A 22,471-nucleotide genomic window follows, 5' to 3' on the forward strand; every position below is an offset into this window, starting at 1 on the left:
GCCAAAGCAAGAATTAGTGAACAAGATCAACGGATGTGGTAGAACTCTTGCGTGGACAGGATTTAAGAATGGAGAATGAAAGTGATTCATAGCAAGTATGGTAGGCTGCCGTGCTCTGTGGTTCTTGACCTCTGCTCTGTTTTCCTCTGCTCAGACATTCCTCCACGGAAGAACGCACTCCACCAGCCACTGCCGAGATCCTAAACGAAAGTTCTACGAGACACGTGAAACAACGAGAAATGAAATTGAAGCTGAAGTTAATCAAATGTTAGTGGAAAATTGTTGGAGAACTAAGAAAGAACAGAATATTAAGAGATAGCTATTCAAGACAAAGTGGGGACAATTTGAGAACTAAGATAACTGGAAGAGATTAAAACATGCTACATATATTTAAATCCACAAGCTCGTAATTACACTCTCCCTCCCCCAGTTAAGCTCCTCGTAGGTCACTGTTAGAGGATGTAGTAAGGCAATTCATCACTTAGAAAACTGGTAAATAAAGGGAAAGAATCAGGCATTTGTTCTGTACACACACTCCAAACTCACAGATGAGAAGTTCTTTTTTAGAGAAGTATTCCAGCTAGTAAGCAAACAACTGAATTGAATATTTGCAATAAATTAGTGGATCTTACCATTGCTCATCAATAGCTGCTAACATTACACAAAAAGAAACAAACGTGTACTTCCTCGGGGAAGAACATAACACCATCTTTGAAATAGCTTTGCCAAAAAATTTAACCTGAATCTCAGAAACTACCAAAACACAGAATATTGCATATGACAAGAGAGGAACATGTTAAACCATACCAGGGAAGTGCAATCAGCAAAACCCAGAGTACAGAAAATTCTACTGCATATGTAATCCAGTTTTTCAACACATAAACAATCCTACAGTGAATTCTGCAGTTAAAAAATAAAAACGCACAAATAAGGAAACCCTCTTATAGCTCTTCAAATATGACCAGTAGAGACATTTCTGTTTGATCAGTTTTATTGATTGTATATAATTTGAAGATGATTTCAAATAACAAGAAATAAGCAGTACATTTAAAAAAACAGCTCTTGATATTAAAAAAAAATGTGTTTTCCTTGCCTACTTTTCTAAAAGCCTAAAACATAGCTTTTAGGCTTTTAGCATACATCAGTGACTCACAAAGAGACTGGTAAATAAGTAAACATGCTTGTTGTCCTATTTTTCTACCATCTGTTCCAAAAGACCAAAACAAAAGGACTCTAGAAATACATATTAATAAAAATAATAAAGAGCCACAATTTGATTGGCTGACAGCTAGCCTGAAAGCAATGCAAGTCAGAATATAATGCAATGATATTTTAAACAACTGAAAGAAATAACTACTGGCTTAGATTTCTATATCCAGAGAAAATATCCTTCAACAAAAGCAAAAAAAAATTTTTTTTGGCCAACAAAAATTGATAGAATTGGCCATGAACAGCCCTGCACTCAACACCAAAAAAACATATAATTCAATTAAAAGATGGGCAGGGGAGTGCCTGGGTAGCTCGTTGATTAAGCATTCAACTGTAGATCTCAGCTCAGGTCTTGATCTCAGGGTTGTGAATTCAAGTCCCATGTTGGGCTCCACACTGGGCATGGAGCCTAGTTTAAAAAAAAAAAAAAAAAGATTGGCAGAGGACCTGAATAGATGTTTCTCCAAAGAAGACATACAGGAGGCCAACAGACACAAGAAAAGATGCTCAACATCATTAATCATCAGGGAAATGCAAATGAAAACCACAATGAGATATCATTTTACACCTGTCAGAATGGCTTGAATCAAAAAGACAAAATACAACAACTGCTGGTGAGAATACAGACCCACACCCATTATTCAGGCAAGAGAAAATATAATTTCAGATGGAAAACTGGAAATGCAAGAAGAAATAAACAGTAGTGAAAATGGTAAATATTTCAGTTAATTCAATCAATACCAATTATCTAAACTAATAATAATATTAATATTAATAGCTTGTGGGATTTAAAATATATAAAACTTAAAATATGACAACAGTAGCATGTAAATTAAAGGGAGGAAAATGGTACTTGGATTGTTCAAGAGGAGGTTAAAAGTAACAAGTTTAACAGTGGGTTTTTATAAGTCTAGGGTATATGCTGCAATCTTTTTTTAAAAAAGATTTTATTTATTTGAGAGAGAGAGCGCGTGCGCGTGCACACGTGCGTGTGTGTGCAGGGGGGAAGGGCAGAGGGAGAGGGAGAAGCAGACTCCCCTGCTGAGCAGGGAGCCTGATGCTGGGCTCTATCCCAGGACCCTGAGATCATGACCTGAGGGGAAGGCAGCTGCTTAACTGACTGAGCCAGCCAGGTGGGCCTATGCTGCAATCTTTAGGGAACCACTAACAGAACAGTAAAATATATAATTGCAAGACTAAGAAATGGAAGAGGGCTGGGGGAAAGGATTTAAAAAAATTAAGTCAATCAAAAGAATGCAAGTAAGGAGTAATGGAGTGATACTGAGTAGATGAAACCAATAAAAAGCAAATAGAGAAGTGGTAGGTTTAAAATGAATATGTCAGGGGCACCTGGCTGGCTCAGTCAGTGGAGTCTGCAACTCTGGATCTTGGGGTTGTGAGTTTGAGCCCCATGTTGGGCACACAGATTATAAAGAAAAAAAAAAAAGGAAATTTAAAGTGACTGTATCAAGGGGTACCTGGGTGGCTTAGTTGGTTAAGTGGCCAGCTCTTGATTTTGGCTCAGGTCATGATCTTAGGGTCCTGGGATTGAACCCCATGTCGGGCTCTCTGCTCAGTGGTGAGTTTGCTTAAGGGATTCTCCCTCTCCCTCTCCCTTTGCCCCTCCCATTGCTCACACACACACACTCTCTCACTGTCTCTATAAAATAAATAAATCTTAAAAAACAATAAAGTCAATATGTCAGTAATTACATTAAATGTAATTGTATTAACTAGTCCTATTAAAAAACAAGGATAGGTGCATTGAATAAAAGAAGAAAACCCAGCTATATGCTGTTTATAAGTAACATATCTAAAATACTAGGGTACAGAAAAGCTAAAAGATGGAAAAAGATAATGCAAACCCTCATCTGAAAAAAGCTGGCTATATTAACATATAAAAAGTTGATTTTAAAGCAAAAACTGCTACTGAAGATAAAGAAGTTCACTTCTTAATGCAAAATGGTTCAATTTAATAGGAATACACACACACATTTATGTGTGGATAAAATCCACATATAAGTACATATAATTTGTATGGAGCTAACTTGAATATATGTATTGTTCCACTGCTCACTGGGTGATCAGGTTGTGTTGCAGTAACCAATATAAGGAACAAACAAGGAAACATCACTAAATATCCTACAGACATTAAAAAAGATAATCAGGAAGAATTTTTATGCTAAAAAGTTGGAAATTTGGGTAAATGGACAAACTCCTGGCAAAATATGAGTTATGAAAACAGACATGAGATGAAGCACAGATATGAACAGTCTTATAATTATTAAAGAAATTTGTAATATAAAAACCTTCACACACACACAAACACACAACTCATGAACTATTTATTTCAGTGATAAAGCCCATCAACATTAAAGGAATGAATAATGCCAATATTAGAGAAATTCTTCCAGAAAAATAGAATCAGAACAAAAAAGAACCATTCCCAATGTTGTTGTATGAGGGCAGCATCATTTTGATACCAAAATCCAATAAGGAAAATTAAAGGACAATCTCTCATAAAGATAGTTGCAAAAATCTTAAGCAAAACAACAGCAATGCAAATTCAGCTTTGTCTAAGGGGATAATGATCTCAACAAATTTGTATTCATTTATTGTGTTCTTCCTGTAGTTGGTTTAACATCTGCTATACTGAATATGAAGGCTTAATACAAAATTATGAGAAGTTTGACAGTGTGGTATATGGACACAGAATTTATGACAAACGTGATGCTATAGAGCAGTAGGTGAAGAATGGATTTTTAATAAATTATGCATAATTGGATATCTAAATTGGAAGAAAATCAAATTTGGCTCTTAAACTACATACGATAATCAATTCCAAGTGGATTGTATTTTCAGATGTGAAAGGCAAAATAACAAAGCTTCTAGAAATTGATACAAAAAAAATCTTCGTTATTTTGGCAAAGGGAAACACTTATCTTTTTAAAAAAGGTTGATTTATTTATTTTGGAGAGAGAGAGCACGCAAGAACAGGGGGGAGGGGTAGAGGAGGAGGGAGGGAGAGAATCTCAAGCAGACACCCTGCTGAGTGTGGAGCCTGACGTGGGGCTCTATCCCAGGACCCTGAGATTATGATCTATGCTGAAATCAAGAGTCAGACGCTTAACCCACTGATCCACCCAGGTGCCCTGGGAAACACTTCTTAAAAGAGAAATAAAAAACCCTAGCCATAAAGGAATAGATTGTTAAATTTAACTGTAATAAAAATAAGAACTTCTATTCTTCAAAAGATACCAATGAAAGAGTCAAAATGTAGCCCAAAGAGTTGAAGCAGATACTTTCAATACATATAACTGGCAAAGAACTTGTGTGCAGAATATGCAAAAAAAGGGGCGCCTGGGTGGAGCAGTCGTTAAGCATCTGCCTTCAGCTCAGGGCGTGATCCCAGTGTTCTGGGATTGAGCCCCACATCAGGCTCCTTTGCTAAGAGCCTGCTTCTTCCTCTCCCACTCTCCCTGCTTGTGTTCCCTCTCTCACTGGCTGTCTCTCTCTGTCAAATAAATAAATAAAATCTTAAAAAAAAAAGAATATGCAAAAAAAAAATCTACAGAGCAATTTTTAAAAACACTGAACAGGATTTAAAAATGGGCAGGAGACTTCAACAAGTCCTTCACATAAGAAAATATCCAAATGACTACTGAACATATGAAAACATACTTCGTGAATAGTTGTCAGAAAAATGCAGATTAAAGTCACAATGAAATGGAAGATGTATTAATTATAAAATAAATCAACAAATTTTAGAGTTGACTTCAGAAAGACCACCTTTTCTGATCAGGATGCAATTAAATTTATAAAATAATAAGAAAAGATAAATAAAAAATAGCATATGTTTGGAAATTTAAAACCACATTTAAAACAACAGGTCAAAGAAGAAATTATATTAGAAATTTTAAAAATGCTTAAACAGGAAGAAATGAAAAAATACATGAAAATTTGGGAGAACACAACAAAAGTGGTGCTTAGAAGGATATTTGTGTCATTGAGTTCAGACATTGTAAGAGAAGTAAGGTGGAATTTTTGTGAGTTAAGCAGGTGGTTTCTTTAAAGAAAAATAAGTCATTTGCAAAGAGGTTTGATCTTGTTTCAAAATCTTCAGGCCCTACACTGTGATCTTCCTGTTGTGACTTGCAACAGACTTCTTAGAGCATCCAAGTTAGCTCAGAGTCTTTGAGAAGTGTTAGATCTGCTGAGGCACAAGGACAAGTACCAGAACTGTTTGTACCATGGTTTGAACCAGCCAGACACAAATCTAGCAGCTTTCTCAGTCACTTGGGAGATGTATTGGAGAAGGAAAATAGGAAATTAAAAATGTCACCTCCAGAATTCAAAGACCCAGCAACTACTGTCCCACCTTCTCTGAGGTTGTGGGCAAAAGATGAAATATCTTTTTGGTGACATGGGTGAAAATACCGTGACACAGTCTCATCCACTAAAGGCATAACTTCTAGAATGTGGCAGGGTCTTGTCTTTGCACAGATTTTTACTTTCAAATTCTGGAAATATGTGAATATTCATCTTGGGGGCCTGCTGGCTCTGGATCCCACCGGCATGCCGTTATCAATGTAGTAACTTCGTGTGCTGCCCTGAAGAATCACAAGCCAGTCAATCGTGTGTGGCAAAGAACTAGAGCTCGATATCCTGAGCCAGGAGAGTAAACGTGTACTGCTGTCCCTGTCGAATGCAAGCAAAGGCTTCTACTATTTTCTTCAATTATTTATATCTATTAAAAGCAACGATATTACCCTTCATAACTCACATTTTCTACATTTCCTTTCAAATGGCTTGTTGCAAGTTACCTGGCTGGCTCAGTTGGTAGAGGGTGGAATTCCTGATCTCAGGGTCATGAGACTGGGCCCCACGTTGGGTATAGAGATTACTTAAAAAATGAAAAAATAAAATGTCTACTGTTTCCCCTAGAACGACTCTCAGAGCGCTCATGGGCCCAGATGGCCACAAGTAATAACATTTTGCCACGATGTACTATGGGCTACTACCTTCCCGTCCTGGAATATAAAATGATTCTCTCTTGCTTCTTATTCTTGTAACCAATACTGTATCCTCCTCAAATCCTGCAATCCACTTTGTGGTTATGATTTCTAAATCAAAGTTGTTGCGTGGCAAGCAATAGAAACTAATTTAAGCAATATTAAAGAATTTATGTGAAATTCTGGAGAGCAGCCAGCATCAAAATAAATGATGAACCACGGGGTGCCTGGCTGGCTCATGTTTGCTGGCAGTTTTATTATCTTGATCTGGGGGCTGAGAGTTTGAGCCCCACATTGGGCAGGGAGTTTACTTAAAAAAAATAAATAAAGGATGAACAATGAGTCCTTGGGGAGGATAGGAGCCAGTGCAGTTTCAGGGAAGTCACGCACCTGCAAATGACTCAGCTAAAACTACCTTTCCTCCCAGGGTGTGACTGTTTCAGAGTTAAATTCTAGGAGAGAGAATAGATTGATTTAGGATTATGCACAAAAGAACAACAAGTGCCTAAAAGAAGTAATACTAGGCAGGGCAAAACAATATATTTTGTAACACAATAATAACATAATATAATAACAGAATAATATATTCAGATACAAGCCCAGTTTTGGACATACGCAAAATTGAAAGGAAATTATTTTGAGAGAGAACGTACATGTGGATGTGCATGGGGGAGGGCAGAGGGAGAGAGAGAACCTTGAGCAGAGTCCACACCCAGCACAGATCCCCACATGGGGCTCGATCTCAAAATCCTGAGATGATGGCCTGAGCTGAAATCGAGAGTCAGATGCTTAACCCACTGAGCCACCCAGGCGCCCCGGGACATATGAAAAATTTAGAAAATGGAGGGACGGGAACATACCACATTCCACTAACCAAAGATATTCACTGTTACTCTTTTTCTAAGTAATAATTTCCTCACTAGGTTAGGAAAAATATTGTAGATACTATGAAACCATCCAAATGTATATAACAGATTAAAACTGCCAAATAAAAATGCGAATAGACATAAACAACATTTTGTTTCAGTGGTATTCATACTTTCATTACAATTTTTACAGTTAAAATTTTTTTCTCAGTACAATCATATACATGTGGGTTACAGTGCAGAAACATAGGCAACATATAGCTAAATGTTTCCTATAATACTGACTAGCATCTGATCATGGATACTCAACTGAAGCTTCTATTTGCTAGGAACTTAGTGGGCAGTTTGGTCCTAGGGTCTATGTGATCTAGAACCATTCTGATTATTACTCCTATCCTACTGTCATAAGAATCATGCCCAGTTATTTTAGGTGTTTCCTCTGGCTATTGCCTAGGATCCTATTAACCTCATTGAAATTAAGGAGCCCATTTCAAATGGCAGAATCACCTACCTGCACCCCCTGACTACTGAAAACAGTCACTACAGCACTTTGAAAATTCTGATCCATCTCTCACCATTGTTCTTTTCTTTTCTCTTTTCTTTTCTTTTTCTTTTCTTTTCTTTTCTTTTCTTTTCTTTTCTTTTCTTTTCTTTTCTTTTCTTTTCTTTTCTAAGATTTTATTTATTTTTGTGACAGAGAGACAGCCAGTGAGAGAGGGAACACAAGCAGGGGAGTGGGAGAGGAAGAAGCAGGCTCCCAGCGGAGGAGCCCGATGTGGGACTCGATTCCGGAACGCCGGGATCACGCCCTGAGCCGAAGGCAGACGCTTAACGACTGCGCTACCCAGGCGCCCCTTTTCTTTTCTTTTTAAGACTTTATTTATTTATTTATTTATTTATTTATTTATTTATTTATTTATATAGAGCAAGTCGGGGTCGGGGCAGAGGGAGGGAGAGAATCTTAAGCAGGCTCCATCCCACGACCTGAGATCATGACCTGGGCTGAAACCAAGTGGGATGATTCACCGACTGAGCTGCCCAGGCGCCCCCACTGTACTTTCCAATGCTGTAATGGGGAAAATGTATTTAGAGTTCTCTTATTGAACATTATTAAAGGACGAGTGAGTAGATGGATTTGATAAATCGAATCTAGCATTCCTATCTCCCTTTCTTTATTTTATAAAAGGGAATTATTGCAACTTCATTCCATTTAGTGTTGGTCACCACTGAGTCAGGTTTCAGATAACTAAGTAAGCAAACTATTAAAATCACTCCCATCTGCTTGAGCATCTATTAGTAAATTTGGTTCTATCTAAAATTCTTCCCCCTTCCCTAGTCTAACACTCTCACAATGCATTACGTGGCTATTCTTCAGGAGTTTGGCATAGAAATGAACAGAAGTCTTTTGTTTTGTGAGCTTTCCTTTAGGGAGCCTTCTCCCATTGGGGTTTGACTTTGTAATTGACTCCAGGTGTCTGCTGGGATGCTACCGTAATTGTAGACACAGAGGCAAAGGGAAGTGATGGGAAAGAGGCATGAGGCAATTTGGCCACCTCTTACGAGGTAACCATCTGAGGCAACATCGTTATGAGATCTTCAAGCAAAGCAGGAACAACATCATCAGATGTGTGGAGTGAGAGATTACACATGTGCTTGCAAGGAATGCTCAGTGGAATGTGGAGCAGTTTAAATCATCCAAATTCTCCTCTATGTCAATTCTTAGGGTCTTCAATTCTATTCCAATTAGCATCCTAATTTTGCATGAGGTCTGGTGATGCTGTAAAAAAAAAACCTTTTTTTAAAAAAGATTTATTTATTCATCTTAGAGAGAGAGAGAGAGCACATGTGTGTGCGTTGGGGAGGGGGAGAGGGAGAGAGAGAATCTCAGGCAGACTCCACACTGAGCACAGAGCCTGATGTGGGGCTTGATCTCATGACCATGAGAACATGACCTGAGCCAAAACCAAGAGTTGGATGCTTAACTGATTGAGCCACCCAGGTGCCCCTGTAAAAAGCAATTTAACCTTGCAAAAATTTGCCAACCACAGGATCAAAATTTGAGTTTGATTTTCTGTGACCTCAGTTCTGAGGTGAGTATCCTAAAAGTTCTTTTAGCACAGTTAAAGAGAGCTCCCGATTCTCCATGCTGAGCCGAGAAATTTTGTCATAAATCGGTTACTAGCTTTCTTCAAAGTTCTTCAGCACTGAAAGAAGAACGAGACACCTGTCACTCAGTCTTTCTTCAGCAGGCACTTCATTACAGTCGGCCTCGGTAATAATTTGAGCAACTCTTGACTCTGCATGCCATAATCTACCCAAGACACACTCTCACTAATCCTCGTGCCTTCAGATCCCACTAAGCTCAATAACCACTTCCTTGAGAATCTGTGCCCTGCAACTGTTCCTCGTAGCAATTTCTGTACCAATCAGAGTTTTTCTTTGTAACTACACAACCCATTCTAACTAGATTATCAGAAAAGGAATTTGTTAAGGGGTTTTGGACTGGTCTTCTAAATTGAAGGGGTAATTTTAATAAGAGGAAGATGCTTTTAACCTGAGTGCAACCCTTGAAATCGAGTCATATTACTTCATACTTAGAAATTATTCTGCAAATGCAGCTGTTAGATCTCCCCACTCCCTCAAACATTGGAAAACACATTTAAGAAGTAACCTCTGGTCTTCACTGATAATTTCCTAAAATGGTAGCATACTCCCACCTGACTCTGACTACATTCACATTTATATATATCTATAAAATATATATATTTGAGTACATTGACACACAATGTTACATTAGTTTCAGGTGTACAACATAGTGATTCAACAAGTTTATACATTATGCTGTGCTCATCATAAGTTTAGCTATCATCTGTCACCATACATGGCTATTACAGTATCATTGACTATATTCCTGATGCTGTGCCTTTTATTTCCACTACTTATTCATTCCATATCTGGAAGCCTGTATCACCCACTCCCCTTCACTCATTTTGGTTACACTCATTTTGGTTACATTAACATTTAAAAAATGTTTTCTGTGATAGCCATCAGTGAGATTCTTTTTCTTTCTTTCTTTTTTTAGAGAGGGAGAGAAAGCAGGGCGAGGGGCAGAGGGAGAGGGAGAGAGAGAATCTTAAGCCCCAATATGGGGCTCCATCTCATGACCTGAGATCATGACCTGAGCCAAACCAGAGTCTGATGCTTAACTGACTGAGCCACCCATGCGCCTCCATCAGTGAGATTCTTAATTCTCTGGGTCTATTAGTTATCTACACAGATCCTTTTTTGGGGTCTTCTGTGCTATCCAAAGTTTCTATTCTTAGGCATCCAGAAAGGTTTGACTTCTCAAGAAATTCTTATTTTCAATTTAATCTTTGTGCCACTTGATAGAATTGGAAGAAAAAAATATTCCAAGTGATACCGTGGGCCACTGTTCCCTGAGTTCAAGACCTGCTTAGCTCCCTTCTAACCCCAGTTTATGGTCAGTCTCCATACATACGGACATATGAATGTAACAAACACTGGTATACCATAGGTTGATACAATGATATGGGTAAAGAAAAGGAAAGAAAAAAATTTTATGTAAGATACAACAGCAAGGAAATAGAGGTAGAGCCTACAGTTCTTGTTTCTGCAGAATGGTCTTGAGGCTATAACTGGCATTTCCCTCCCTTACCGCACATTTCATGTCTTGCTTATCTTTGGCTAACACTGTGGCTGGTTGAAGTGTTTTGCTTAAGAGGGCAACTTACATCTTCATTTCCATGGGGCTTAAATCCTTAAATCTTTAGTGGTCTTGCCTGTAAAGGGCTGCAATAGTCTGCTGATAATTTTGGTCACTGCACACAGTATACGCAAAGGCCCCCTGGGAATACTATTCTAGCTGTACTTCTCCCAGCACCTATTGTGAAACAGCAATCCTATTTCCTTTTTTTTAAAGATTCATTTTTTAAATTATTTTAGAGAGAGAGAGTGGGGGAGGGGAGGAGCAGAGGGAGAGGGAGAGAGGGAATCTCAAGCAGACACACCGCTGAGCGTGGAGCCCGACGTGGGGATCAATCTCACAACCCTGAGATCATGACCTGAGCCAAAAATCAAGAATCGGATGCTTAACCGACTGAGCTGCCCAGCTGCCCTAATCATATTTCCTTTTGATAGTCAAGGTTGCTCCTACCCCCTACTCCCTACCTGTTTACTGCTGGATTGCTCAACCTCTGTGCTACTGACATTTTGGATAGTTCTGTGTTGTGGCGTTGTTCTGTGCATTATAAAATGTTTAGCAGTATCCCTAGCATCTATCTACTAGATGCTAGAAGGAACCCTGGCATCCCACCGCCTAACTCTGACACCCAAAAAGGTCTCCAGCCATTGCCGAATGTCCCCTGAGAGGAAAATCACTTTTTCTTGGGAACCATTGGTTTAGTCGTTTGAAGAGCCCCAAAGGGATAGGTGAATGTCTCTGTCCAGTTTTCCTAGTGAATGCTCTTCACTTCTTGACCAGTGAAACCTATGCTTAGAATGCTGAAGATCCTCCAAATAACACCATGTCAGAAATGTTGGAGGGCAATTTACCACTAGAGTGTGAAAGGCTAATTCATGCAAGGAAGGGATGCTGGGCAGAACAAAGGAATAAAAGATCACTGCATCCTTTTTACAGCATGCAGTAAACTTGTTATAGAAAATGTGAGTTATCCGGAGAGGAGGGGGGAAAAAAACCCTTATCCAGACATTCAAAGAGAAACACTTCTAAATAACATTTTCTCCTTTACAAATACAATGCATACTTATAAACAATTTGGGAAATGAAAATAAAACTTCCCATAATAGCATCATTTAGGAAAAAAAACCCATTTAACACTGAGACATATTTACTTCCACCTTTACAACAAAATTTAAAACCTGTATTTTCGGGGCGCCTGGGTGGCTCAGTCATTAAGTGTCTGCCTTCGGCTCAGGGTGTGATCCCAGGATCCTGGGGTCAAGCCCTGCATCAGGTTCCCTGATCTGCTGGAGCCTGCTTCTTCCTCTCCCACTCCCCTGCTTGTGTTCCCTCTCTCACTGGCTGTCTCTCTCTCTGTCAAATAAATAAATAAAATCTTTAAAAAAATAAAAAATAAATAAAAAATAGACCTGTATTTTCTATTCTAAAAGTAATACTTGGTCATTATAATATTTGAGTCTTATAGGAATTCATACTTTAGGAAGTGAAAATTCTTGCTATTTCTGACTCCAGATACAACCACTGTTAACATTTTGGTGTATTCTTTCCTACACTTCTTTCTATATTTATAATCCTAAATTACATTTTTAAAAAAATTATGAAATAAGATCTCACTCTAAATACTGCTTTGCAACTTGCCTTTTTCTTCTGATGATATATCTTGGATATCTTTTAATATAAATGCATTAATCTATCTTATTCTTTTAAAAGTCAATATAGTATTTCATTGTATGAGCACATCCAAATTTAGTTAACTTAATATGGCAGACATTAAAATAATTGAAATAATTTCCAATTTTTATATGATAAACAGAGATGGCAGGAGTATTTGTGTGTGTGTCTGTGTGTGTGTACATATATTTGCACAAGTCATGGTGTTTTTATTTTTTTTATTTTTTAAAAGTTTTTTAAAAAAATATTTTATTTATTTAATTGCAAGAGAGAGAGAGAGAGAGAGAGAGAGAGAGAGATATCAGGAGCACGTAGCGGGGTAGAGGAAGAAGCAGACTCCCCACCGAGCAGGGAACCTGACGTGGGACTTGATCCCAAGACCCTGAGATCATGACCTGAGCTGAAGGCAAAGGCTTAACTGACTGAGCCACCCAGGTGCCCAATCATGGTGTTTTTAGACTATTCTTTATAAATATATAAACATATACTATATCAGTGATCCACTTCTCAGGGTCGTGTTTGCAGTGAGCAATCTTGAGATCTCTCTCAAGTAACATCTCTCTTTAGGAAAAAGCAAGCTTGCTTACTGCTTATCTATAAAAGCAGTGGATTCTCCAATTCAGTGTTCCTCTGCTGTGATACAAATCCACCGTGTGCACAGAATCCATCTGGGCTCCTCTGCATTGCTCTTGTGGAACTTGGGGAGCAAGAGAAACAAATACAACATGATATATTGCTTGTTGTGATTTAAAAAGTTCTTTATCTCTGACCCAGTAGTCTCACATCCTCTGCCAGCATCCATGAAATAGTAATAGGCTAACTTATTAGCTTCTAAGTAGGGGCAAACTTTCAAACCCTACAAAAGTATATTGTAACTCTGTAAGATAAACACTATAATGTTTTTGTAAAACGTGTTTATAATGGTTACACAATTATCCTTCAGATGGATGTGTCATATTTATACAAATATGTATGATTGTATACAAATATACAAATTATGATGCATCATAATTGATACAACCTAACTTTACCTATTAATATACATTAAATTGTTTCCAAATTCTGCTAGTCTTATGTTGAATTTGCACTTAAGTCTTTGTCTACATTTCTAAATAGCTGCCTAGGATAAATTTCAAAAAGTACAATTGCTACCAGGTCAACTGGTATAAACATTTTTTTTTTTTAACAGAGATAGAGGAAGAGAGAGAGCACGAGCACACAAGCAGGGGGAGCAGTAGAGGGAGAGAGAGAAGCAGGCTTTCTGCTGAGCAGGGAGCCTGATGTGGGGCTTGATCCCAGGACCCTGAGATCATGACCTGAGCCGAAGGCAGATGCCCAACTGACTGAGCCATCTAGGAGCCCCTGGTATAAACATTTTAAAAAGTCTTAATACAAACTGCTTTCTAGAAGAGTTGCTCCATTAACTTTATTGTCCCCAATTCACGGTTTTAACATACTGTGAACAGTATGTTAAAAATGTTTTTCTGTGTATTTTTCCATACCTAGTTGTGATCAAACTATATTCGCCTTTTTTCACTTATACAGTCGTATACTTCTCTGTGTGACAATATCTTAATATCCAAATATCCATTTCCAAATACTCACCTTAGTCATTCATTTATTGTTCAAATATTATTAATATTTTTTCCTGTTATAATGCAGCTCTAAACATCTTAAATATCTTAAAAGTGAATCTTTATATATAACATTATCCTTGACACAGACTTAATATTCAAGCTTTTCTGGCTCAAAATAATATTATCTATCCACTAGTTAGATAGCCAATTTGATACATAAAAAATAAAGATCCCACCCACACTATTTACAAAAAGTGTGAGGTTCATAGCATAAAGCTAATGAAAACTATAAGGAACCTAGGAATGAATCTAACCGAAGTTAAGTAAAATTCTATTCATGGGGAACGTTAAAAAAAAGTAATAAATCAAGAGATACAGTATATCCATAGTTTATAGAATGAATAGAAAACTCACTGCCATAAATTCTTCCCCAATTAATATAAATATATTCAGTGCTGTTTAACAGATGAACAAGGTTTTTCATAGAACTTAGTAAGCCAATTAAAAATGGAGAGGAACCATATGACCTAGCCATTCTGCTCCTAAGTATGTACCCAAGAAAGCTGAAAGCATGTATTCACACAGAGACTTGTAGGCGAAGGTTCATTATTCATAAGAGCCCAAAAGCAGAAACCCAAATGTCCATCAACTGATGAATAGATATACAAAACGTAGTACACCTTTACAATGCAATATTATTCAGCTATGTAAAGGAATGTGGTACGGATACGTGTTATGAGAGAGAGAGAACTGCGAAAACATTATGTTACGTGAAGGAAGCTAGACACAAATGACCACATGCTGCATGATTCCATTTGTATGAAATATCTAGAATAGGCAAATCCCAGAGGCATAAAATAGATTAGTGGTTGCCAGCAACTGAGGAGGAAGGATGGGAAGTGACTGCTAATGGGCATGGGTTTCTTTTTGGGGTGATGAAAATGTTGTGGAATTAGGTAGTGGCGATGGTTGTACCATCTTGTGAATACATGAAAAATTATTGAATTACACACTTTTAAAGGATGGATTTTATAGTATGTGAATTATACCTCAATTTAAAAGATTGTTAAAAGTGATACGAAAGAGTACAGGGATATATATACATGTAAATATATACAGAAGGGATAGAGGAAGGATATAGGGATATAGAAGGGATACAGGAAGTGCCAGGAAGCACATGGTTGCCATTTTAGGTAGGACTGCTAGAATTTATGTCTATAGATAGATTCTATTGCTGCTATAACAAATGATCAGAAACTCGTGACTTAAAGCAACACAAATTGATTATCTTATAGTTCTAGAGGTCAGAAGTCAGAAATGAGTCAAAAATTTTATTGGCTTAAAATCTAGTGTTTGCAGTGCTGCATTCCTTCTGGAAGCTCTAGGGAAGAATTGGCTTCCTTGCTGTTCTCCAGCTTCCCGAGGCTTTCTGCATTGATTAGATCATGGCCTCCAGCCCGCAATCTCATCATTATTACTTCTTCTATTGTCATTATCTCCTTTTCTGACTCTCCTGCCTCCACCATTCACTTAAAAGGATGCTTGTGATTACATTGGGCCCCTTGGATAATCCAGGATAATTTCCCTATTCTCAGGATCCTTTTACATTTAGTTACATTTACAAAGTCACTTTTGCCATTAAGGGAACATATTTAACAAGTTCTGGTGACTAGGATGTGAACATCTTTGTTTTTTTTTTAATTTAAATTTTAGTTAGTTAACATACAATTCAATACTGGTTTCTGGAGAATTCAGTGATTCATCACTTACATACAACACCCAGTGCTCATCACAACAAGCGCCCTCCTTAATGCCCATCATCATCTAGCCCATCTACCACCCACCTTCCTCCATCAACCCTCCCTTCTAAGAGTTTCTTATGCTTTGTTTCCCCCTCTCCTTTTTCTCCCCCTTCCTATACATTATGTTTTCTTTCTTAACTTCCACATATGAGTGAGATCATATGGTATTTGTCTTTCCCTGATTTATTTAACTAAGTATAATACACTAGCTCCAACCGTGTCTTTGAGGATGGAAAGATTTCATTCATTCACATCATCTTTTTCCATTCATCAGTTGATGGACATTTGGGTTCTCTCCATAGTTTAGCTATTGTTGACAATGCTGCTATAAACATTGGGGTGCATGTACCCCTTCGAATTTGTATTTTTCTATCCTTTGGGTAAACACCTAGTAATGCAATTGCTGTATCGTAGGGTAGTTCTATTTTTAACTTTTTTTTTTTTAAAGATTTTATTTATTTATTTGACAGAGAGACAGCCAGCGAGAGGGAACACAAGCAGGGGGAGCGGGAGAGGAAGAAGCAGGCTCCCAGCAGAGGAGCCTGATGTGGGGCTCGATCCCAGGACTCCGGGATCACGCCCTAAGCCAAAGGCAGACACTTAACGACTGAGCCACCCAGGCGCCCCCTATTTTTAACTTTTTGAGGCACCTCCGTACTGTTCTCCAGAGTGGCTGCACTGGTTTGCATTCCCACCAACAGTGCAAGGGGTTTCCCCTTTCTAGGATGTAGACATCTTTTGTGGGCCATTATTTGGGTTACCATAGAAGGCCTCAATGAGAAGGAAGAAAAGATCAAGTCTTGAAGAAATCTGTGGGAAGAGCCATCCATGCTAAAAGAACAGCAGGTGCTAAGGGTTTGAGGCAGGACCATGTGTAGCCTATTTGAGAGGAGAAGGTCAAAGAGGATGGAATAGAGTTAGCAAATAGTAGATGAGAACCAAGGTGATGAGGTGGTGGTTAGGGCCAACTATGTAGGGTCTTGTAACAACTTTAACTCTTTCTCTGAGGGAGAGGAGTATCCTTGAAGTTTTAAGTACAGGAGTAACATCATCTATATTTTAATGGAATCACTGACTGCTGTGTGGAAAAATTACTGAAAGTTGGGCAAAATTGAATATAGGACACCAGTGTGTATCAGTTACCTATTGCTGCATAACAAACTACCCTAAGACTTAAGGGCTTTAAAAATGACTGAGTGGTTTTAATGATTTTGTGGGTTGGATGGATGGTTCTTTTGCTCCATGGTGGTGACTGCTGGCATCGTCATCCTATTGCATTTAGAAGGGAGTTCAGCTGGGATTGGAATGCCCAAGATAGCTTTACTTACATGGCTGGCACCTCAGCTGGGTTGGTTGTAAGGAATGGGGGCTGGTCAGGCCTCTCTCCCAATAGAATATTCAGACATCTTACATGGTAGCTTATGGTTCCAAGAGAGCTAAAACAGAAGCTGTTGGGTCTTTTCAGGTCTAGGCTTGGAATTGGTGCAGTACCACTTCCTCCATATTTTATTAGTGAAAACAAGGCAAAAGGCCAATTCAGTTTTAAGGGGAGAGAAAACTGACTCCACCTCTTGATGAAGAGGACTGACATCTATATTCGGTTAGGAGAGTACTGCAGTATTTCAGGTGAGAGATGACAGTAGCTTGGGTAACAGGAAAATAGAATTTGGGGGGATTGGTTGTAATCTGAATATATGTGGAAAGTAGAGCCAATAGGATATAGTAAAGAATAGTGGCTTAGTCTGCTTGGGCTGCCATTAAAAAATACTATAAACTGGGTTGCTTAAATAGCAGAAATTTATTTTCTCACACTCTGGAGGCTGGAAGTCCAAGATCAAGATTCCAAGATGGTCAGGTTCTGGTGGAGACCTCTCTTCCTGGCTTGCAGATGGCTACCTTCTTGCTGTGTCCTCATATGGCCTTTCCTTGGTGTACGCACATGTATGCACTCTCCCTTTTTGTAAAGTCGCCAGTCCTATCAGATTAGGACCCCACCTCATGACCTTACTTAACCTTAATTACCTCCTAAAAGCTCTATCTCCAAAGATAGTCACATTGAGGGTTAAGGCTTCCACATAGCAATTTTGGGGTATGCAATTCAGTCCATAGCAAACAGGATGTAGAATGTGAAAGAGGAGTCAAGGATGACTTTAGTTTTTCAGTCTGATCAATTGGAAAAAGAGATTTACATTAACTTAAATAGGGAATAATGCTGAAGAGATGGGTTTTGGGGGACTGGGCTGTTCAATTTTGGACATGTTAATTTTGAGATAAATATTAGAAACTGGATACGCATTTTCAGGAGCGGAGACATAAAGTGAGGTTTTATTAGATTATTGATGGTATTTAAAACCATCAGAATGATATCGACATGAGAATAAGTGTTATAGAGAGGAAGTCTTTCGAGCAATTTATTGTTGAGTTTGGGGAGATGAAGATGAACAAAGAAGGACTGAGAATTGGCTAGTGAGGGAGAAGGAGGGCCAAGAGAATGTGTTGCCTAGAAGTGGCACTGGGAGTAAATGTGTTAAATGCTCCTTATAGGTCAAGTGAGATGAGGAATAAGTACTGATCACCAGGTTTAGCAACGTGGAAGTCATTACTGATATCGGCAACAGGAATTTCTGAACAGTCATAGCTTGATTAGAGATGGACCAGGAAGAATGGGAATAGAGGTAGTACAAAAGTTTTACCGCAAAGAGAGAGAAATGGTGGGTAAGCTGGAGGTAGAAGTGGTCAGGAGACTCTTTTAAGACGATGATATGACAGCAAGTTTGTAAGGTGATGGGAATGATGCAGTAGAGAGCAGAAGAAAAAAAAATAATAATATAGGAGAAAGAGGAGAATTACTAGCACACAGGGAAGAGAAAATACCCCAGCTATTTGCATGGCCGACTTGTTCACTTCCATTAGATCTATGCCCACATGTCCCCTTCTCAATGAGGTATTTTCCAATTACCCTATTTCAATTGCAACTTACCCTCATCCCTGGCAACTCTATCCTTCATCTTTTTCTTTCCTTCACTTTATTTTTCTCTATAGCAATGATCAATTTCTAATGCTACATACTTATTTTGTCCTTGTCTGTCTCATCTCACTAGAAAATAAACTTTATGTGAACAGGGACATGCGATCCTTAGAACATTGTAGGTGCTCAATAAATATTTGTTGAATCATTAAGAAAATGGTTGTGCCCTCTATGGCACAAATCATATTGCCAGGCATAAATCAGGCGTGGAAATATTTGTGACGATTATCAGATTTGTAAGGTTAAAGTACTTTACATCTTTTAAATTATCTTTAAAAACAAATTCAAGCTACATTGTTAATGCTCTTCCTTAGTGACACTTAAGTATGTCTACGTATCTACATGTATATACCTACAGCATTAAAAATGAATGTTTCCATCACTCTTTCAAAAAAATTTTTAACAGCTTTATTGAGATATAATCCACTTATTTACAATTCATTCAAAGTGACAAATTCAATAGTTTTAAATATATTCAGATACATGCAACCATCATCACAATTTTAGAACATCTTTATCACCTAAAAAAGAAACCCCATGAAATTTAGCTATCCTTCTATTCCCCCCTCCCTCTCATGCCTCTCAACCCAAGGAACTGTAAATCTACTTTGTACAGATCTTTGTATTCTAAACATTTCAAATAAATGGAATCATCTAATATGTGATCTTTTGTGATGGGCTTATTTCACTATGTTTTTAAGGTTCATTCATATTGTAGCATGAGTAGTACCTCACTCCTTTTCATTGCTGAATAATATTCTATTGTAGAGATGTTCCACATTTTGTTTACCTATTCATTTGTTGCTGGACATTTGGCTGGTTTCCACCTCTTCGTTATCATGAATAGTGCTGCTATGAACTTTCATGTACAAGGAATATACTTAGCAGTGGGATTATTGGGTCACATGATAATTCATGTTTAACTTTTTGAGACTGCCGAACTGTCTTCTTACAGTGGCTGCACAATTTTACATTCCTACCAGCAATGAGAGTTCCAATTTCTTCATATCTCCACTAACACTTGTTATTTATTTAAAAAACATATTTTTTTATTATAGCCATCTTCCCAATTGTGAAGTGGTATCTCATTGTGGTTTTGCCCATCCCTTTTTATTCCCTCAAATACTAGCTTCCCTCTCCAGTAAAGAACTGGAAGAAAGATCATTTTCTCCTACTACATCCCAGAATTGCCTGAAAAATAAATCTGTGAATTGGTATGTGTACACTTCACAATACCACTTCAGGCCCTACAGATAGCTTTTAAATATTATGGTTATTTTAAAAATGGCCACTCAAGATTCTGGCAATTTCCCATAACCCCCGCCCCCCCAACGGAACTTATTTAACAACTACACAATAAGGTAAAGGCTAAAATAGAAAATATCTTGAGAACCTGTATTTCTTCTCTTAGTTGATTACATGATTTTTTAAAACCTCAATCCAATTTTGATATCAGATTTTTTTTTTCCTATAAAGGTGACAAATGTGAGGCTTTATAAAAACAGGTGCTCTGGAAAGCTTACAGCTTTATTCAGAATCAAATGTGGGCAATTAGAATGCAACAAGAGGAGGAGGAAGGAAAACTTCCAAAAAGTGAGGTCTTACCGAAAATGTTTACCTTCCGCTTCCCAACTTGGGGCGGTAGTTTTCCTTTAAAAACAAAAATATGTTTTGCCAAATACCAAAACTATGTGTATGCATCTGAAGCAACAACACAAGGAGACAAGATGGAGATGCCTTCTGCAGGTTACCAGAGGTTGAAAGGTATTTCCTGACAAAGGAGCAGCTGGTGAAACTGCATATGCAAATAAATGCTGGGAAAGTGTCCCTGGGATTCACCTCCTTTGGTTACTTTGAGAAGTCATTACAGGTTATGAAACTTTGTGCTCTAATCGTACCATGTATGGGAAGCAGTGAAAAGCAGTTCAAGTAACACAGCTGTAGTTAAAACACTTGAACAGGAGCGGTGGCTGGAGAAAGAAATAGGGCTGATCTAGGTTTTTGGACAGTTGAGGTCTTCAGAGCTGCTCTTCCAGTAGAATTAGGAAAAAAATACCCTTTTCTCAGACTGTGGTAAAACAAATATGGACTCTAAAAATGTTCGTAAGTTAGTTACTGGCTTCCTTGCACCTAGAGGGAGTCACATGAAAATGACTGTATTTATATCAGAGGATTCCTTCCCCCCACCCACCCCCTCACCGCGCCGCTGTCAATTTATGTCTCATCAGAAAAGGTGGATACTGGTGGATGTTAGCAGGCTCAGACCTCCCACAAACTCGGAATTGTTTGCCCCAAATCTACAAAGCAAGAGTCCTGAGCAGACTATGTTATCCGCAAGGAATTTGTTTAATCAATTCATGTATTTGAAGAGCTGCAAAGAAATGGATGCGTGGTAGCTACTTCTTGCTTCAGAGTTGGGAGACACTCAAGAGATTAGCCAGAGCAGAAAACCTTCCTATAACACACTCCTGTCGCGGGCTTGAAATTACCACTTTATTCTAGTCTAATTGTTTCATTTACTATTCCTTTGTTCCTAAATTAACAAGGAAGAATTAACAAGGGCTGTGTGTACAATACATGCCCACAATATGGAGCTTATTCAAAGAAAGCATAGTAAAATACACTTGTGTTTTCCCCACTAAGCCTAGGCCAGCCAATTCACCAAGATTTACCCTGAGTTTATATGTAGAAGATGCCGGATTGCTAGTTACCCATCCTGATGACAGGAAGCGCATTCTCCAACACTTAATGGAGGCTTACAAGCGCTATGGGTTCCAGGGGTGTGGGTGGGGGCTTATAAAATGCAAAAAGTCTAATAAGATACGGCAGTACCTGCCACAAATAAAAAGCTCACAACTTGGTGGTGTACACCTGTTATTACCAACCTCTCTCTCTTCTTTTTTGGAGCGCGACGCTGGGAGAAGGGTATTAAGACTAATATTTAATCGAGCACTTACTATGCGAAAGGACAGACATGGATCAATGAGCCGCAGTATTAACTCATTTGGTTTTCAAATAAGCCTACGGCGCAGGTACTATTCTACCCCGATTTCACAGATAAAGAAACCGGACAGAGGTTAATTACCCTCAAGGTCGCACACCCACCCCGTGGTTGAGCCGGGAGAAACCGAGTAGAGCGAGACCCCGCGGAGAAGAAGGCGCAGAAAAGGGTAGATGCGGGGCCGGGGGCGGGGGGGGGGGGGGCAGGAGCCGGGTGGGGGAGGGGGACAGGAGCTGGGGGAGGAGCATAGAGGGCGGGCTTTACCTTGTGAGAACGCTTCTAACGCCCTACGTTTACTGATTTGCATATTCCCATCACTTTACCTGGTGGCGTCACCGCCAGGAATGGAAAGTTTAAACTCCCAGCTCCGTAGGGTTCGGCCACGATACTGAGAAGACCTTCCCATAGGCGATCGAGGGTTCGCTCCTTCCTCACAGCCTGGTCGGGAGAGCCGGAGGGCCGGCGCCTGCAAGCGAACTACAACCCCCATTATTCCCCGCGAGGAAGGCTGGGTCCACGGGGAGGGAATGCGGGGGTGTTCCAAAGGCGCCTTGAGGGAAAAAAAAAAAAATCACGTACATCTT

The 22,471-nt window shown here is 38.8% G+C and overlaps 1 long non-coding RNA gene across 3 annotated transcripts; it reads right to left on the minus strand.

Annotated features, from left to right (window-relative positions):
• Positions 1-227: 227 nt before the first annotated feature.
• Positions 228-22,437, minus strand: LOC148110004 (uncharacterized). 3 transcript variants are annotated; one of them, XR_015724860.1, is made up of 3 exons: positions 22,211-22,437; positions 13,067-13,176; positions 228-1,618 (listed from the first exon to the last, which is right to left on the minus strand). It is a non-coding gene; the product is annotated as an uncharacterized LOC148110004 (long non-coding RNA). The 3 variants fall into 3 exon arrangements; XR_015724859.1 differs by lacking the exon at positions 228-1,618 and adding an exon at positions 1,623-9,291; XR_015724858.1 differs by lacking the exon at positions 228-1,618 and having other exon boundaries at positions 1,623-13,176.
• Between the last annotated feature and the right edge of the window lie 34 nt (positions 22,438-22,471).

This window comes from Ursus americanus, chromosome 6, assembly GCF_024610735.1.
Source record: "Ursus americanus isolate L20-20 chromosome 6, mUrsAme1.1.p, whole genome shotgun sequence".
Taxonomy (NCBI): Eukaryota; Metazoa; Chordata; class Mammalia; order Carnivora; family Ursidae; genus Ursus; species Ursus americanus.